We start from the raw sequence: 18,015 nt of genomic DNA on the forward strand, positions 1-18,015 counted from the left end.
TGGTCCCAGTCAGCTTGTTAGCTGAAGTGGGTTTTAATTAGCTATTTTCCAGCAAGCAAACGAGCAAATTAGTGGCAGCCATAAACAAGCAGAGACAATCAGGCCCAAAGAAAAAAAAAAAAAAAAAAGATCGGACCTTTTTCTGTGTGTTTTCCTTTTGGTAATACAATGCCTTCATGCTTCAGCTAAATATTTCTATTAACCAAAAGAATGTGGTAAAGCAAAGACCTTGGCAAATGTGCAAGTTCTCGAAGTGGCTCAAAACACAATGTTAACAGTGCACCGGGGACACAAAGCCCTGCTCTGAAGAAACCCACATGGAGGGCTAAACCTTGGGGCTTGAGCTGCCCTCCTGCTGAAAACTGCCCCCCCATCCTCAGCTCTTGGGACAACGGGGCCCCAGCACCATCCCTCACTCCCACTCTGGATGCGCAGCTGCTTCCAAAAGTGTTTCCAAAAGTGTGATGCAGGCTGTAGGTGCCACCTTCTCCCTTGCACTGCAAGAGGCATAAGATGGGTGTTGCCAAAGGGGTGCCTGAAGCTACCAGCTGCTCCTGCTGCATAGCAAGAGGGATATAGCTCTGCAGGGGCTGCAGGAGACAGGCCACCAGGGTGAGTGTGAGGAGGGGAGAGAGGTGAGCAGCAGGGACAACCCCTGTTGCTAAGCTCTCCTGCTAAGGGAAGATGCTCATCAGTGTAGGATGCAGCCCTTATCAGACAACATGGATTCGGGCAGTAATGAACAAACCCACTTTTGGTGCTGGTTTTATTACCATAGCATTACTGGCTGCATAATGAAGCCTGCCCTGCTGTTACAGCAACATGAACATGGGATGAAGATCCTTCAGAGCCTGGTCAAGCAAGGCCCAAGGTTAAGTAATTCGCTGTAGTACTTCTGCTACTAAACTGATTATATTAATAATCAGCCATAATGAAAAACATGGCAAGCTTATCCCTCGAGTCAGCCGTGTTTACCCTCCTGTTCCCTCTGATTTTAAGAAATGCTGATGCTGCAAAGATGGGAAACCCAATACAAAGGACAGATTGCATACTTGTATCTTATGCTGAACATGCCCAAATCCTCCAGGTATAAAGCCTGACAGCTGAAAAGTCACTTAGCAGTAAACAACGACTAGATGTTGTTGCTAGGCGGGAGAGTTCAGTGGTTTGAGGACTAATCTAGACCTTGGGAAAGTTGAAGTTCATGTTTCACTCTATCAGAAACTTCTACGGCCATGGGTGACCCAGCCGATCTGTCTGGGGATAAAAGTACTTCTGCCTCAGGAATTTGCTGCAAAATGCTCATTAAACATCATGAAGGGCTCAGATATTATGGAGAAGGGGCTAATTAGTTGGAAGGAAGGGAAAACAGCTAATAGAAATTAATCTTATTTATGCATCACTATTGGTACATGTGGCACTAGAGAAAGACATTGCAGCAGGCTTTCGGTTGGTATAAATTATCAGAGAGCTGCAGGAGAGACTCTCTTGCCTCCCTGTCCTTGTCTTGTGCCAAGGGTATTACAGTCTAATTAATACAGATAACATGAGTGCAGACGCCTACCTGTTGGGCGCCGTTGGAATATTAACACAAGGGGAGGGCTGGGGAAGGCTCTTAAAGAAGGCTTATTTTATTTAGTTCATTTGTTTAGTAATGTTTTGATGGTCAGAAAACCCTGGCAATGAGTAGAGCCCAAGAGGCGATTAGCAATGGGGCAGAAAATGTAATGAGCCAAAAAACGAATTAACTTGAGCAGACTAGGCACAGACACAAGGGGCCAATGCTTTTTGCTAGTTTATAACCCCTGCCCCTCTGCTGAATTCGAAAAAGTAGGAGGAGGTGTGATTTAACATAGAAACAGCCTACAGGATATTTCCTACCGCACTCGGGATAGCTCTTCTCCACAGAAAGCACCAGCTGATGTGGTGGCAGGCAAGCAGGCAGCCTGGATCAGCTCTTGCCTAAAGCCAGCCTCTCTCTGTGAGGTTTCCTTCCACTGCCACCACTGAGGAGGGCAGAACACAGCACCCAGCAAGTTGCCACTATGCCCAGGAAGAGGAGGCAGCCAGGGGTACCCTGTCAGACAGCAGCTCCCAGCATTGCTCTGCCAAGGCAGCAAGATTATTGGCAGCAAGAATGGGGCTTGTGGAGTACAATGAGCCAAATTTTGCACTCTTTGCCTCTTCTGAGTTTCTTTTTGTCCTTTGTTTATTTTTTCTTTGATGGCTTTCAGTTAGTTTATGCTATTAGCAAACATGCATGCTTTGTATTAGAATTTGTTCTAAGTCACGGGCTGACATTGTTTTCAGCTTGTACAAAATCATAAGCACTTTCACCACACTCAAACTGCTTGCACGTTTTGCTTTTACAATGAACTTGCTCCTCTATATCTGACAGCAGTTCATGAACATCACAGCAAAAAAAAGCACAGGCAATTGCTCTTGTGGGTACACAGGGATGGTAACTATCCAGCTTCCACAGGGGGACACAAGAGAAAACTATCACCCAAATTGTCACGTTTGCCATCTCACTAGCCATTAGAATCAAAGATAAGGATTTGTAGTTTAGAGAGCTGCTTGACTGAATCACAGAAAAACACAACTGCCCCCAAGTGTGTGCTAGGATGATTTTCAACGCATGCTGCAGTTCCACAACGCTCAGTCTTACACAGCCCATAGGCTTTGTCCTGGGGGAGATTATTTGAGCAAAAACCTAAAGTTGTTATGTGGAGTTCAGGAAGGGAAACTTTGAGGAGGAAAAAAAAGTTCACATAATTTCAATTCTCTTCTTGCATGGATAGTTCAATGCCAAATGAAAGAACAGGAAAGCCACAAAGCACACACACTTCAACACCGCTCCTTTCTCCCTGGGTCATGGCCAGTGCTATTTCATCATGGCTAGGGGACTTTGGGGGAAGAGGGAGCAGAAGGAAAAGAAGAAAGATGCTCTTTAAAAGAAGAGAACTGTTGAAAATTCAGAGCAAACGAATCAATTCATAGCTTTATCAGCATATAGCAAGTGGAATAGCAAGATATTCCTCTTCAAAGAGGAAAGTCCCCAAATGGATAAAGGTTAAGATAAAGGGGCAGAATTTCTGCCTGGCTCCATGCAGCTCACAGCTGCTCTAACATTGGCTGGATCTTTGGTCTTTTTCGGATAAAGTATCACTGAGCATAGGAAAGCCATGACCAGCTTCCCGAGCATCCCAATGGAAGAAAAAAAAAAAAAGTAAGTGGTCTAATCCAAATCCTTGACACTTTATATCAAGAACTGTAAATCTTTGCCTCAGCTCCTGCCAGCCTCAGAAGTTAAATGGACAGCACTGTTCATTTCTTATGCCTACACTGCTCCATTGCTTTTAGTGAAGCTGCAGGTTGTAATTGAGAGTCTGGTAAGGATCCCTTTTCACTGAGTGATGTTACAATCTTCTTTGCTGGAATTATTTTAGCCTTGTAATAGCTCTTTTTAAAGAACAGCCTGATCTACTTTCCAAAATCTTCTGCAGAAAATAAGTTGCATTCATAACACAGGAATGAGGTTGAAATCCAAGGCCTTCTCCAGCAATATCTCACTCGCCTCAGGACATGTCTTGATGATCCCTCTGTGTGGTGGTGCTTCAGCAGCAGAAGGAAAAACAGCTTTCAGCAAGGAGCCTGACAGATCAGAGACAATAAGCCTTCAGCAGCGCAGGGAGGTCGGGCAAGCAGGAGACAGAGCTCAAAGTTCAGGCCCACACACATCCAATCTGCCTGGAATATCTGGGTTACCCTTCACCTGGGCACTGAAGCAACACCAGCAAAACCTGTTCTCTTTGGTTTCTCTGCCTGAAACATCCAATATAGACAATAAAGATTAAATGGGAAGGGCTGTTCTGCTCACAACCACCCCCACTAAAGAGTTACTGCTCATCTCTGGGATCTTGCCTAAACACAGTGGTGAGACTTTGGGATTTTCTTTACTGCAATAGAGAGACTGCACCAATGCCCACAGCAAAACTGAATTTCTTCCCTATTTTTCTATCCCTGTCTCTCTTACTCCTTCATTTGCAATCCTCTTCTGTCTAAAGTTAGCTCTGCCATCATTACTTGCACTGAGTGCATATTAGACTAGGCTCTCAGGAATTAATGAGAAGGCTTAGCAAAGGAAGATAACATAGGGATCAGGATGGCAGAACTGGGTGCTAAATAGCAGCTCCTTTATGACTGGATATTGGAGGTACAAATCTACCTTCAGTTATCACTGATTTCACAAAGAGCTTCAGGAAATAAACTCTTGTAACACGATTTGTTTTCCACTGGGTTGCTGTAAGAGAACCCCTGATGGGCACAAAGAAATGAAAGTCTAAGCAGGCACATGCTAAAACCCACAGAGGTAACATCACACTGTAGCTAGCAAGGGGGTACCTAGCTTTTCTAGACCAGCATGGTCCAAAAGGTCAAGCCATGGTGTTGGTTTTGTTAGAGGAAGCAGCCATGTGGAGTCTGTCACAATGACAAAGAAATTGCCATTTTGGAATAGGTAGACTTTTTCATAAGGGCTTTTTAAGCTATTTCTGTAATATTTTTATTAGTGTTTTGTGACTAATTTCCCTTATGACAAGGCAGAAGATGTATTTCTGTAGGAACTGTGGCCAGTCTGACTGGTTAGAAAGGAAAGCACCTGTATTTCAGGAAGAGTTAATCCAGTCACACATTTTCTAAGGACATAGACCAGAACAAGTATCTCTTCTTTCTGCTCCTGGTAAGTCTCCTTCTGATAAATAGGGAAAGAGCCAAACTTCTAACTACAAATGTTTCCCACCAGGTAATGGAGAGAAATTGAACATCTCATTCCATTTCTTCTCCTCCTCTTTGCCTGTTTTCCTTCTTGAATGGATAAAAGGGTACTCATTTCAAGCATCTTACAGTAAAGCATGGAGGATGCCTCAGGCTCCTATTTTGCAAATGAGCAGCAAAGCCCAGATATGAACTGAGGATCAGGCTGTAGTCATAATAAAACTACTGTCTGCATATGTGATTACTGGTAGCAGTGGGAACATGAGAAATTCATAGGCTGAGACACAATGAGCTCCCTTACAGTCTCAGCATTCCTCTGTAATTTAGACAGATTAGGGGTGCTAATCCCCCAGGATTTAATCTTGCAAGTAGATTTTTCTGGCACTTCATGCTTTGCTAAAAAGTGCTCCCCAGAGGTGTCTTTTCCCCTCCCACTCTTTCTGTCCTTCTGCATTTAATTCCAGCAGCAAGCATGGGAAGAATGGGGCAAACCCAAAAACTGTCTTATTTTGAAAACTCAGTCATCCTCTTTGGATGTGAAGGATTGGGTCAAGATGTATGCTGGAGAAAATTATTGACATTTCTTGTAACTAACTAGTCTATTCGGTTCACTTTTAATGCTTGTTTCTATTTCTTTAAGCTTCTATCATAGAAAATACGCCTGCAGTTTTCTTGACACCCAGGTGTAGCAGTGATCTTCTCATAAAAGATATCTTACACCAAAGGGCAGACAGCTCCAATTTTTTCCCAAATACTAATACAATTAAAAGAGTGTCTTGAAGAATAAGTGGTTTGTGGGCACAGAAGCACTTTTTTTGCATTGCTAATACAGAAGATCAGATTCCAAACTGCTGAATATGATATAAATATAGCCTTTTACTGACTAAAATTAATGGAAATACATAGTACTGTTGACTTCATTTGGCTTTGGATCAGCCAAATGGATCACTATACATATCCAAAGCAAAGGAGATTTTGACATAAGCAAAAAGGCTAGACACAAGAACCAGAAATCTGGAAGACAAATAAGCCACCCATATAAAAATATTCTATGACTTTTCATGCTGCAAATATTTGCAGTGATGACTTCTCTCTGGATTTTCAGATGATCTATGTGTTCCCTAGGTCTCATCTGCTTTTCTGCCATGACCTTAATTTTATTCAAATGCAGCACACAGAAAAGAAACATTGCTTTTTTCCTTAGCTTGATTATGCTGTTATATAACAGACCAAAAAAAACATGAAAATGGGAAATGCAGAAGAAAATCCAGACCACAAAACAGCATTTGTGCAGGAATGATAAAAAAAATCAATTGCTAAAATTACTTTCTTGGTATTAGCGTTTAGGCAGCAGAAAAAAAGAAAGTCTCCTTCTAACTCTTATCTGAAGATAAGAATGCCTGAAGTATTTGGATTTGCAAAGCTATGTTGGCATCTTGTGAATTCAGGTTTGCATTGAGTCAGGCAAATCCATTTTCTTCTAGCTTCAACATTTCTCCTCTCTCTCGTGAAATCTAATGGATGACCAAAAAACTTAGGGAAAACACCAGTGATGTTTCCTCACCAAGTCCCCTGCTGCAGTCTGGTCTTCATCATGGCTCTGCTGTAAATTTCCCCTGTAATTGCTGAGCACTTGCTCACCAGGATACCAGCAGTGATGCTCCTGGACCTATGCACAGATCCAAACAGCACAAGCACCACTGAAGAGCATTGCAGGTTGCTTCATCTGTCTCCTTGTATTTATTTTTTTTTCTTACACTTTCTTGGCCTTCCTATGACATAACAATGTGATAGAGAATGTGCATATCAGACAAAATCGCAGAGCAAAGTGAGGCATAAAATTTTAGAAAGATATTTTCCACTAAATTCATAGTCTTCTGCTGTAGTAAACATTTCTGCTATGCTGTATTGATGATGATTAATAGAAGACTTGACACAAAACAAACAAGATAAAAGAACAGTACTCATTGTCCTTCTCTCAGCATATTTTCTTCTAAGATCTTTACAGATTAGGAAAATAATTGTTTTTCAGGACTTAAGCATTTCCAGTTGTGGAATCAAAAATTATATTAATCAAATTATTGAGAAATGCTGATGATACCTCTGAAGATACAGGAATTTTCAAGCTGAAAGGCAAGAGAATTTTTTTTTTCTAACAGGAAAGTGTGAAGACAGAGCTGCTTCCTTTGAAGGATAGTGTGAAAATTCAGACAGGCTTCCATGCTGCTCCAAATGAGTGCAAAATAAAGTAGGCACTCCAGATCTTCTTGGGAACAGTATTGGGAAGAGCTGAAAAAAGAACCATACTTCTGGAGCAGGGATAACTGGCATTCTGAAGGGGTCTAAAGACAGAGATTGATTCACTTCCCGAGGCAGAGCATTGGCACAAATATAATTTCCTAGGTATTAATGGTTAATAATGCCATTAATAGCATGGTAGTGGCAGATCTCACCTGGCCACACCATAGCAGCTGTGAGATAGAAGTGACAGGCTTTCTGAGTGAACCACTTCACTGATATTGTGTAAGCTTGCACTAAAGGATGGCTGTAAAACAAGAAGCCTTAACTGATGATGAAAGTGGAGCACCATCCAAACTGCATCCTCAGAATACCTGACCTCAGTGGGAGAGCCGCTGCATTTTTGTCTCCCAAAAGCTCTGGTTGCTTTTGCACAAATTGCTTTAGTGTTCAGGGGTCCTGTCCCTCCCTCCTCAAACAAGATAAACTGGCACCACATCTCTCAGAACACCTCTCCTGACACCCTTTAGGAAAGCTGTCGTATCAGAGGCCACTTTGCTTTTCAGTCCTGACTTCCCTTCCAGCACATGCACCCACAGAGGGAGGACAGGGACAAAACACTTCAGATTTCAAATCACTGACACAGCTGCTCTTAACACAAAGACTCCTGTGAGCCACAACTATTCCTGGATTCCTTCCCTTTAAATCAAATACTTTTATCCTTAGAAATTTCTAGTGGTGCCTTAATTCTGGAACATGCAAACTGCTATTCACAAAGTTATCAAGGTTTGGGACCTAGGCAATCCTTCTCAACAAAGATGACAAGGAAGCAGCTATAATAGTTGCTTGATGGTTTTTCCTGTACTTTTTTTTTCTGTAATGAAAGAAAGAACCTGGGAGATAGCAGGAACTGAAGTTGATCTAACAGGTAAACACAATATATTTGTATAACATAGTTTTCATGTTATATTTCCCATATGCATATTAGTGCTCCCTTTCTATTGGTAGAAAAGAGAAACTCTTGTCCCACCATGTTGTTGTTGGTTCAGCAGCATAAGCTGAGCTTTTCATTATAAGAAGAAATGACTCATGAATCCATCTCATTTGTCTGTGGTTTGGATGGGAGCATCTCTTTCCCCAACAGAAGAAAAATGGTCACTACCTTTACTTTTCACCACATCTATAATTGATTGTCTCTTTACTGGGGAAGAAAGGAGATACACCCTCTTCTGCAAAATAAGAAATGACCCGTTGCTGAGAGGACTTAACCCAGGCATAAAACCATAATTGCTAGAATTTTCTTTATCCCTGTTTCTTTCCTTTATCACTGCCTTTTCAGACAGAGGCCACCCGAGAGTACCCTCAGAGCTGGCACCTGAACATGAGACCTCTGGGTGCAAACATATGAGCCCTACCTGTTGCATTAATGTAGGATTCCTATCAGCTGTCACTTAGAGCAGCCCCGGCGTGCTCCTCCAGGACTCCCTGCTCTAGGTTAGAGACTGCTGCAGCCCTGAACAGCAGGAGTCCATTCTTGCATATTTTATTGATCCCAGTATGCACTTAGGCAACGCTTTTTTTTTTTTTTTTTCATTTATTTTACAATTGCTTTCACAACCTGGCACAAAGGTGGGGATTTACTCTGGTGTCCCCAAAGGAGAGTGCAATCTGACATGGTAGAGTGAATGTAGTGCTGAGGGCAGTGCAAACAGCCCCTCTGAATGCCAGGGGACAGTGTGGGGGTGTGTGTGTGTGTGGGAGAGGAGGAATGGGGGCTGTGGCAGCACCAGGTACTGAGAAGGCAGAGACTAGGAGCATCCCATACCCTTGACAGTCAACACAGAGGCAGCCCAAAAAACCTGTCAGACTGAGAAGGCTCAATAACAAAAATATTCTTCTATTTTAAAAATTATCTTACTGGTGCCCTCATGCTTGCTCTGGTAAAAATCTCCTGGTCTTCTACCTTTACAGCTGGACTGCAGCCATATAGACATCACATTGCCCAGCATTTTATTTTCACACATCTTTAAAAAGAAAGCTATAAATCGTTTTCAAGTTACAGAGTATTTTGTTCCCCAGACAATATTGCAGTTTCCTATAATCACAGATTAATCAAGAAGTATTCTGGTAATTATACTAGCAAAGAGCATTCGCTTTCAGAGCAGGATATTTTAAAAATATTCTGGGAATCTGCAGGTAAAGAAAAATAAACTCTGCTTGGTTTGGTGTCCCCTGCCCACCACAGCTCTGGTGAGGGTTGCAATAACTCCACAATAGCCTGGGCTGCATTCAAAGCAGCATGGCTATTAGGGCAAGGGATGGGATTCTGCTCCTCTACTCCTGCAGCACATGCAGTGCTGCATCCAGCTCTGTGGCTCCCAGCACAGGAAGGTCACTGATTTTTTGGAGTGAGTCTAGAGGAGGCCACCAAGATGATCACAGGGATGGAATACCTTTCCTATGAGGAAAGGCTCAGAGAACTGGGTTTATTCAGCCTGGAAAAGAAAAGGCTTCAAGGTGATAGTGAATTGTGATCTTCCAGTACCTGAAGGGAGCCTGCAAGAAAGAGGATGATCTATTTACAAAGGTAGGTAGTGATAGGAAAAGGGAGAATGGCTTCAAAGTGAAAGAGAGTCAGTTTAGATTAGATATTAGGAAGAAATGTTTTACTGTGAGGATGATGAGGACTGGCCCAGAAAAGCTGTGGATGCCCTATCCACATTCAAGGTCAGGCTGAATGGAGATTTGAGTGACTTCGTCTAGTGAGAGGTGGGCCTGGCCCTGGCCTTTCCAGGGTTCTGTGATCTTCCTCAGGAAATGCACAGCAGGCTGGGCACCAGCACCTCCCACTGCCCTTAGTGGGGCCAGAGCAGGACAAGAGAGCTGCCCATGAGTCAGGAAGTGGGGCTGAAGTCCCAACACTGAGATGAGGGAGCAGGAACCTCTTCGAAGGAGTCCCTTTGCAGGTGCTGCTTTGCATATCTGGGCTCACACTGATTTTCATTCTCCCTATCTCAGCCAAGGAAAACACAGTCCAGTGCTGCCAACAATTCAGTTGCCACAAAGATTTGCCCTCAGCTCTTCAGCAAGGAGCACTTTTCTGTCTGCTCTACTGGGCAATATAGACTCCTCCTAGGGCCTCCTAGGCCCTGATTTACCCCATTTGTACCCACAAGCAAGTGGCCAAATGCTAATGGCAGCACACAGCACTTTTACACACACCTTGCACAAGTGTGGTGGGAAAGGAAAGGAGATGGGAGCTCAGGCTTCAGCAACCTACTAACAGGAGACTGCAGATCATCTCTCAGAAAACCAAAGCATTGGTTTTCATTAAAAATGCTCAAAAATGCTGATTTTGTAGATTTGAAGGGGAAGATGGCATAAGCATTTCTGTTAGTCTTCAGTACCTTTGCTGAGACCATCTGCAATAGAATAAAAAAACGAGGGCACATGAGATGCAGCCCCGGTGCAGCATGTTATAATGATGCATCTCCTGGAAACAGCGTTGCCTTCAGATGAGACATCTCCCCAAGAACACTGTCACTCACGGCTTACTGCAGGTGTCAGGTGTCCCAGCTATTGTTATTATTATTATTAGATATTTGCCGAGTGCCAGCGGTGCACCTGGTGCTCATCATCAGCTCAAACAAGCTGCTGATTTTTAACAGTGGACTGACTGCATTTTCACTTGTGAAAATTTGCCTGTTTGCTTCTTCAGGCACTATCTTCTCCAGGGGGAATTATGCAATATACTTTTGTTTCCTTCCTCCAGGACTTTTGGTACCTGTTATTTTTTTTTTTTTTTAACACACAACAGCCCAGCTCCTCACCACGGTAAGCCAGTCTTTTTTATCCATCATCTCTTCGGAATCAGATCACTAATTCACGTACAGGATAAGACAACTGCCAAATTATTATACTACAAAGAGAAGATCTTCAGACACCTGTCATCTTGATGAAAGCAGCACCATCAACTGACCTTTGCCAGTTCAAGGTCGATAATGAGACAAGTCAGGCAGGAAGAGCAGCGTGTGCTGACTCCATTAACGCTGGCTGTGTGCACACTCAGTAGCACTGCGTCTCCTGTCAATTAGTGTGGGTAAACTAGGGACTGCTGATTGCCAGAGACATGGCATAGCGAGCTGCTGCTACCTTTACTTCTACACCCTGCTGCATTTTAATTAGCTCCGTTCCCCTGACTATTTCTTCAGAGCTTCATTACTGCCGTCTTCAAGAAACTCAAGGCAAGCCTTTTACATTGCACATCGCTAATGAGAAGAGATGTGAACATCCTCACCACGGAGCTGGATAATGCCGGACTGGCTGCATGCGCACATGAGGGGGCATGTGAAGATTTAAGGGGCTTCTCAGCACAATGCAGTGTAAACATTGCTCAGAGATGGCAAAAGAATAGAATGAGCCCGAGCTCACAGGGGAAGGTATTCCCAAAATGACTAAAAACATAGGATGGAAATACGGTGCATAGTCTATGAAGTGCACAGGTGAACGCGTTTGTGTGCTTGTATAAGGTGTGGTTACAGTAAGGATTTTTAAAGAGCACCCACATGCACTACAGTTTAATAGCCTGAGGTTGTAAGTTTGGAAGTAGGGAGTTGCCCCAAGGGCCACCATCTTTGGCTCGCACAGTCCACACGGGACGCGGACAGCAGTCATGAAGAGTTGACAGACAAAGGACCTGGAGCATCACTCAGTCATTTCCAAGATTTCCCATGGAGCACCACTGTGTTTCAACAGAAAGCCAGGTGTTTGTGATGGTTTTTTTGCTATAATTTTAGCCTTTTATGCAGTCATTCAGTTTTGCAGTCAGATGATATCAGTGTGGCTGTTCTAATTTTCCTTGAGTTTCAATTATATTTGAAGCAAATTGTGATAGACAATTGCTGTCTTTACAGACAAGTGCTGGCCAGACTGACTTACAAAGAGCTTCAGGTTAAAATATTAGGGTCTCTACAGCTCTCCCTTCATAATACACAGATGTGCGTGGTGCAGGTCAGCTTGGTGAGGGATCCATGTCAGCATTTTGAATCAAAGTCTTGATCCTGTTCTGTTTTCCCAACTTCCTCAGCTGCTACTTGGCCCAGGCAGCTACATATCCCTGTTATACCTCAATATGAATATTACCTGAGTCCTACTCCCACCCTGTATGACCACCAGCATTCATTCCATCCTTGCAACAATAGCTCTTTTAATTAACTTCTCTCATACGTCATTCATGTCCTTACAGACTCGCAGCTAATGAGCCAGCAAATCTACTTTGGGATTGTTTTCCGCAGTGAGGGCTGGCACAAATATTGTAGATGCCACAAAACGTTGTGATAAGAGTGTTCATGCTAGAGTCATGTTGGAGAAGTCGTGGGATGGTCTGAAGAAATTCTGTTTACTACATGGCTTCAGCAGCTTCTGGATAAGAGGTAGAAAATAAATTGGGATTTTTTTCTGACAGTCCTTTTATTCTCAGCAACTGTTCAGAAATTAAGGATATGTTTCCTTCAGTTCAGTAGCTGCTTTTATTGCTTTAGAAGAAAAGGTTCCTCAAAACAATACGTCCCTGGGAAACCTCCTTTGCAGTTAGTGACCCAGCTTCACTTGGTGTTTATTGCTGTCTCTGCATTGAGCAAACTTAGGCCTAGAGACACCTGTGGATTGAAAGTGGCTTCCACATCCTTTCAGCTGCTTTTGAACATGTCCAGCAGCAGCTGCTGTCCTCTAAGTGACTGCCCATACAACAAGCCAGTCCTCCTGGAGAGGATGCACCCATGAGCGTGATATGGATGGAAGAAGGCAAACCCAGAGAATCTGGCTGGACATAGGGGAAATCTCTCATCATCCCGTCAGGAAGTGGTGCAGGATTCTGCCTCTGGTGAGCCTGTGGCTCATCACAGAGTTGTTCTACAATGGCACATTCTGGTCTCAGAATATCCTTCCATCATAAAAAAAAATAAAGCTAACCCACCTCAAAACTGAAACACTGCCTTCCCACACACACACCTGGAGCTCTTTTTATATTATTCCCTTGAAGGACTAAAAGAAACCTCACCAAAACAGGGTTTGTTTTTCTAAACTGCCTTTACCTGATGGGGTTTTTGTTTTCTCTGAAACAAGAGGCTGCTGTCAGCCTCCGCACAGCCCTCTGCATTCTCCCAAAGCTAACTGGAAAAAAAATAGTCCTTTCTTTCTTAAGGCAAATAACCATTATCCAGAAAATCCTGGACACCCAGCACTGATTCTCCTTTTATTCCTCACCCACGAGCAGTCAGATTGCTTCAACATTCATGCTGTGCCATCTAACAAATGCTTGCTAGCCACCTGTGTGGATATCTTTGAAAGAGTAACTTTAAAAAACACCCACCAGCATCCAAACATATGGATACGTGCCTGAGGGTTGGATACATTCTGTACATACAGTTATTCTCATGCCTGCTGCAATCTGATACTCCATCGATGCTGTTGCAGGGACGCCTCCCCACATCCTCCCACAGGCTCCTACACAGCAGTTCAGGATCAGCCAGCAGGTATCAGTGGTAGCCACAACCTAAATTCTCTTTATCATCTCAGTGTTTGCACCTTATCGTGCCACCCTGATTGATAAAGATAGAGCTGACATAAAGGAATTGTATTTCAAAGGAAATGCATGAAGTCATACAGATGATGGCAAGGACGGGTGCATGTCTGTTGCCACAGGGGAGCATCGCTTCACAAACCTCTCAACAGAGCAGGTGAAGCCACTTTTACCAACTCTGGCTATTCTATTAGAAATATCTTTTTATTTCTTTTTCATAATGCTCCAGCTGTGCATGCCCGCACAGCGTGAGGCTGACTTGAGGAGCCTGAAAATATTAGCATTAAAGCTCAAAATAGAAGCAAACCACTCCAGATCCCAAATCTCTTCTCTACAGGTGACAGGATCGCTGCCTAGAAAAGTGCTTCTTTTCCCATGCTTGATTATAATTTTTCCATTAAGATGAATTAGCTTCTTGACAGAAAATAGTATTACTAATAGACTTAAGCCTATTTATTCCCCCACAAAATTGCTGTATTTTCTCTGGGAAAAAAATTAAAATTAAAAATATATTTTTGCCACATACTTCATGGAAAGAAAAATATTTCTGACATGTATTTCATAGAAAACCAAAATTTTTTGACTGGAAATATGGCTTCAGTCCCTCAGGAGACGTGCTAGTTCATTGACTCCCTTTTACCCAAGGGAGTCTATGCAAAGAGAGTATAGAATAAAAAATCCAGTCACATTTGCACAGACTCTGTATTTTTCCCTTTCCCCACACTTCCTCAGACCACATTTACTGCCAATCCAGACAGCAGGTGAAGGACATCCCTTCTCTTTTCCCCAAGCAAAATGCAGCGATGCTCACTACACATCACAAGGTATCACAATGGCCATGACAGTTACACGTGAGAGACCAAGAAGCCAAAGGAAATTTTCCCAGAACTCTCCTCTAGCAGGGCTGTGCCATTTCCAGCCTGCACAACAGCATCTCCTTCCCTGCAGCACCGAAAAGACAGGACCTGCAGTGCCTGGACCACAGCTCTGGGGACAGCAGCTATTTTGCCCAAAGAAAACTGTCTTGCAGCTTTTCAAGCTCCACATAGAGGTGAAAAATTGTGGATGCCCGTCACACCTCATGACTCACTTTGGGGCTCTGGCATATCCATGAAGTGTACTCAGAAATGCCTGTCACTCTGCATCTCCTCTGCTCGGCTGACAGCTTAGTGAGGGGCTGGACTCTAATAAACAGAAGATAGCACAGTGGCAGCAGCATCCAGCCAAGGCATCTATTGTGCCTTTAAAGACAGGCACACATAGAGGGTTTCTGTCTTGATCATAATTAAAGACTGTTTTCACTCAAAAAATAAGTGACAACAGATAAAAATTTGCTGTGGTATGCAGGTGTCTAAACAAGCAAAATAATAGGATTTTTTAAAAGCATAGTGGCACCTACAACCCCTTTAACATAAGCTGACAAGAAAAGCAGAAGAAAGACAAAGCAATGCTGATCAAAATAAAGGAAAAGAAGGATTTAGGGATTTATATTTGCCCAGTAGTCAGTTACACAAATTGCTTGTGAATAAGGGTTTAAAATGTTTTAAAATGTGTTTGAGGCATATATAGGCTTGCTTATTTGCCAGGGAATAATATTTATGCATTTCTATCTGTTCTGTTCTAAATCACCCAAAATAGACTGTAATGTTGCTAATAAGGCAATATGAATCCAAAAAGAGCAGGAGCAGAAAAAAAATCCCCAATTAAGGAAATAAGAAATAAAAGACATGGATGCGTTCCGAAGCTGAGAGTAATTCATGCAAACAAACAAATCACCAAAAGCATGCTAAAGAAGCAGGAAGGAGAAAACATGTGGTGTAGAAACTACCATGTGTCCATAAGAGATTTATCTCAACAATCTCTCAAGCACCAGGGTTAGCTGTCTGCTAGGAGTGTAGTGATATTTAAGCAACATGAACCACTAGCACAGTCTCTCCAAACAAAGAACCAAAGAGGAGATAGACCAAATGGAAAACCATGTGAGTTTCTGTTTCTCTAAAGATTTACCAAATTCGGCATGGAACAGAGCCAGGACAGAAACAAACATGGCCCTTTCTCAGTGAAAAAATAGAAGCCGAGAGAGACATGGGCTAAACTTGAGAGATTCAGGGCCAGGTTGTCACCATCATTTCATACCTTGGTACCCATGCCAGCTGCCCTCCACCCTGAGCTTGCATGGTTTCACCTCTGGGTGAACCTTTCAAGATTTGGTCACATTGGAAGAAGCTTTACCTTAAAGATAAATTGCTAGGTCATTAACTACAGATCACGATTGGACTGTGAAAAGCTAAATTTCAGCATGGGTTAAGAATATAAGGGATAATTCATGACACTCACTTTCCTACCTTGGCCAGCAAAATGGAAGTAATTTCAGCTGGGCTTTTGATACAATTATCAGGTCCTTGCTGTAGGGCTAAAAGCAGCTTCAAATACTTTGTTCAACTCTCATTTCAGCAAGGCAAAAGTATTAGACAAACAGCCAAGTTTTAGACAAAAAAAGTATTAGAGAAACAGACCACATTCTGCTTTCCCCTAAACTCACATAAATTTATGTGGAGCATCTCCATTAGATTCCATCCCTGCCTGTGCCTGTGGGCCACAGAGAAGGATTTGAGTCTGTGGTTTTAGGGTTGCTTGTGAGAACCAACATTCTGAAGCAGCCCTAGGAAATGTGTCTGAAAGAAATCTCCTTGGCTTCTTTCTCCCCTAGCAACAAGGTAGTAAATTCCATGGATAGTAGTCTCCCAGAAAATAAGATAAAGGATAAAAAAACCCCTAAGAGCTATCAGAGAATGGATAAAACAGCATGATATGAGATGAAAAAAAGAAAAAAACAAAGACCTCAAGACCCTAGCAATGCTCACTAGGCAAAGTGAGAATGGAATAAGTCTCCATTCTTTCACTCCCCATTAAAATGTGCTTGTTCCTCCCTATTGACCATATTTTTATTTTTTTTTTCTGGATGATTTTCTGTGATAATCACTGAAAAAACAAGGATAGAAATCTACTTGGTCTCCTGGGCCTTGGCAGAATTATTTTAAATTCAGCAGAGCAGGGAAGAAGGAGGAAAGGTTTGCATTTTCTATGTGAGTCCTAGATCTTCCATTATACAGCAACCCTCCATTATATTACATGCTCATTAGGTGGTGAGCTAAAGGTAACTATAATTAAATTCAATTTTCTATCTAACGCCAAGGTGCATAGGTTTCTGGGCAGCCAGCTCCTTGTCACCTTTCTTGTGTACTTGTGGCTAGGTATGAATATTAATGAATTCTGAGTTCTCCTCACCCTCCCCTTTCCCAATTTATTCAGAACTATTCTGTCTTTCTGCAATAAAAGAAAAAAAAAAGGCAAAATATAATTAGCTTCTCTACGAGAAGCCCTCAGTCTGCTCTGGCATCAGTGACTGAGCCTCCCACCTTGCTAGTGGACAATGTACTGATGAAGAAAAGAACCTCTAATAAGACAGGGGTTTGATTATATTCAGAAGCCCTGACAACCTTCCGAGAGCCCTAGAATGAAAATAAGATTTCTTGCTCGTGTTCCTGGCCATGAAAGAATCTTGCTCAGCCTAACAATAAATGTTTTATCCACACTTGGGTCATACATTTCTTGATTGAAAATCTGCAGACTCTCATAGAGAGCAAGGACAGAGGGTTTGGTCTAAAACTACTGGTGCTAATAAGAATAATGACATTTCCCCTCTGCCAAGTCATCACTTCTCTAGAGCTTGCAAATTAACTCTAATACTGGAGTGGGAATCCATAATTATCAAGCCACAGACTTGCTACAGACTGCCAACACCAGTCCTTCAGGCAAAGTCTCCTTTCACCAATCCCAGGCACGGTGAGGGCACAGCGAGTTGGGGTGTTCCACCACAGGCTGATCTCAGCTAGGGGGACAGAGGCAGAGAACAGATGTCAGCACAGCCTGTTTTCTCCTTCCAAAGTTGCCCCATCTCAGAGAACCAACTCCAGGGCAGCACTTCTGCACCAAGGAGGGCAGGAGAACCTGCCCTGGTTTTCCATTGAAAACTGATTACAGGATAAGGTGCCCTACCACCAGATTGGAGAGAACTTCAACAGGGAGGGAAGTACACCAAAGAGGCAGCTCAAAACACATGTGGTTGCAATTACTAGCCTAGCCAGGAACTGCCACCTCAGCACAAAGAAGACCAAGCTTCTCTTTCTTCAGCTTGCCTCTTTTTCCTGGGTTACATCACCACAGGATCAGGTTGAGTCCCATCAGCTCCCCATTGAGTGCCACCTCTACTGAGGCTCAGTGCAGCAAGAGCATCCATTTCCCACCTTCCCTTCACCCCACAAAAAAGGCTGGTCACCAGGACAGCTGCAAGGACCTTCTCAGTGCTATGATTCATCATTCATGCCTGGACAAGTTCAATGGGCTGGTTCACAGCACAC

At 43.0% G+C, this 18,015-nt stretch overlaps 1 protein-coding gene and 1 long non-coding RNA gene across 2 annotated transcripts in view; one reads left to right on the forward strand and one right to left on the reverse strand.

The window, feature by feature from the left end:
- Nucleotides 1-18,015, forward strand: part of LOC148225274 (uncharacterized) — a 245,037-nt gene that overhangs the window by 146,810 nt on the left and 80,212 nt on the right. The gene's annotated exons all lie outside the window — the stretch shown is intronic.
- LOC148225275 (uncharacterized) overlaps nt 1-18,015 on the reverse strand; it is a 147,657-nt gene that overhangs the window by 88,466 nt on the left and 41,176 nt on the right. The window lies entirely within an intron of this gene.

Source organism: Sturnus vulgaris, chromosome 1 (genome assembly GCF_052056855.1).
Source record: "Sturnus vulgaris isolate bStuVul1 chromosome 1, bStuVul1.hap1, whole genome shotgun sequence".
Taxonomy (NCBI): domain Eukaryota; kingdom Metazoa; phylum Chordata; class Aves; order Passeriformes; family Sturnidae; genus Sturnus; species Sturnus vulgaris.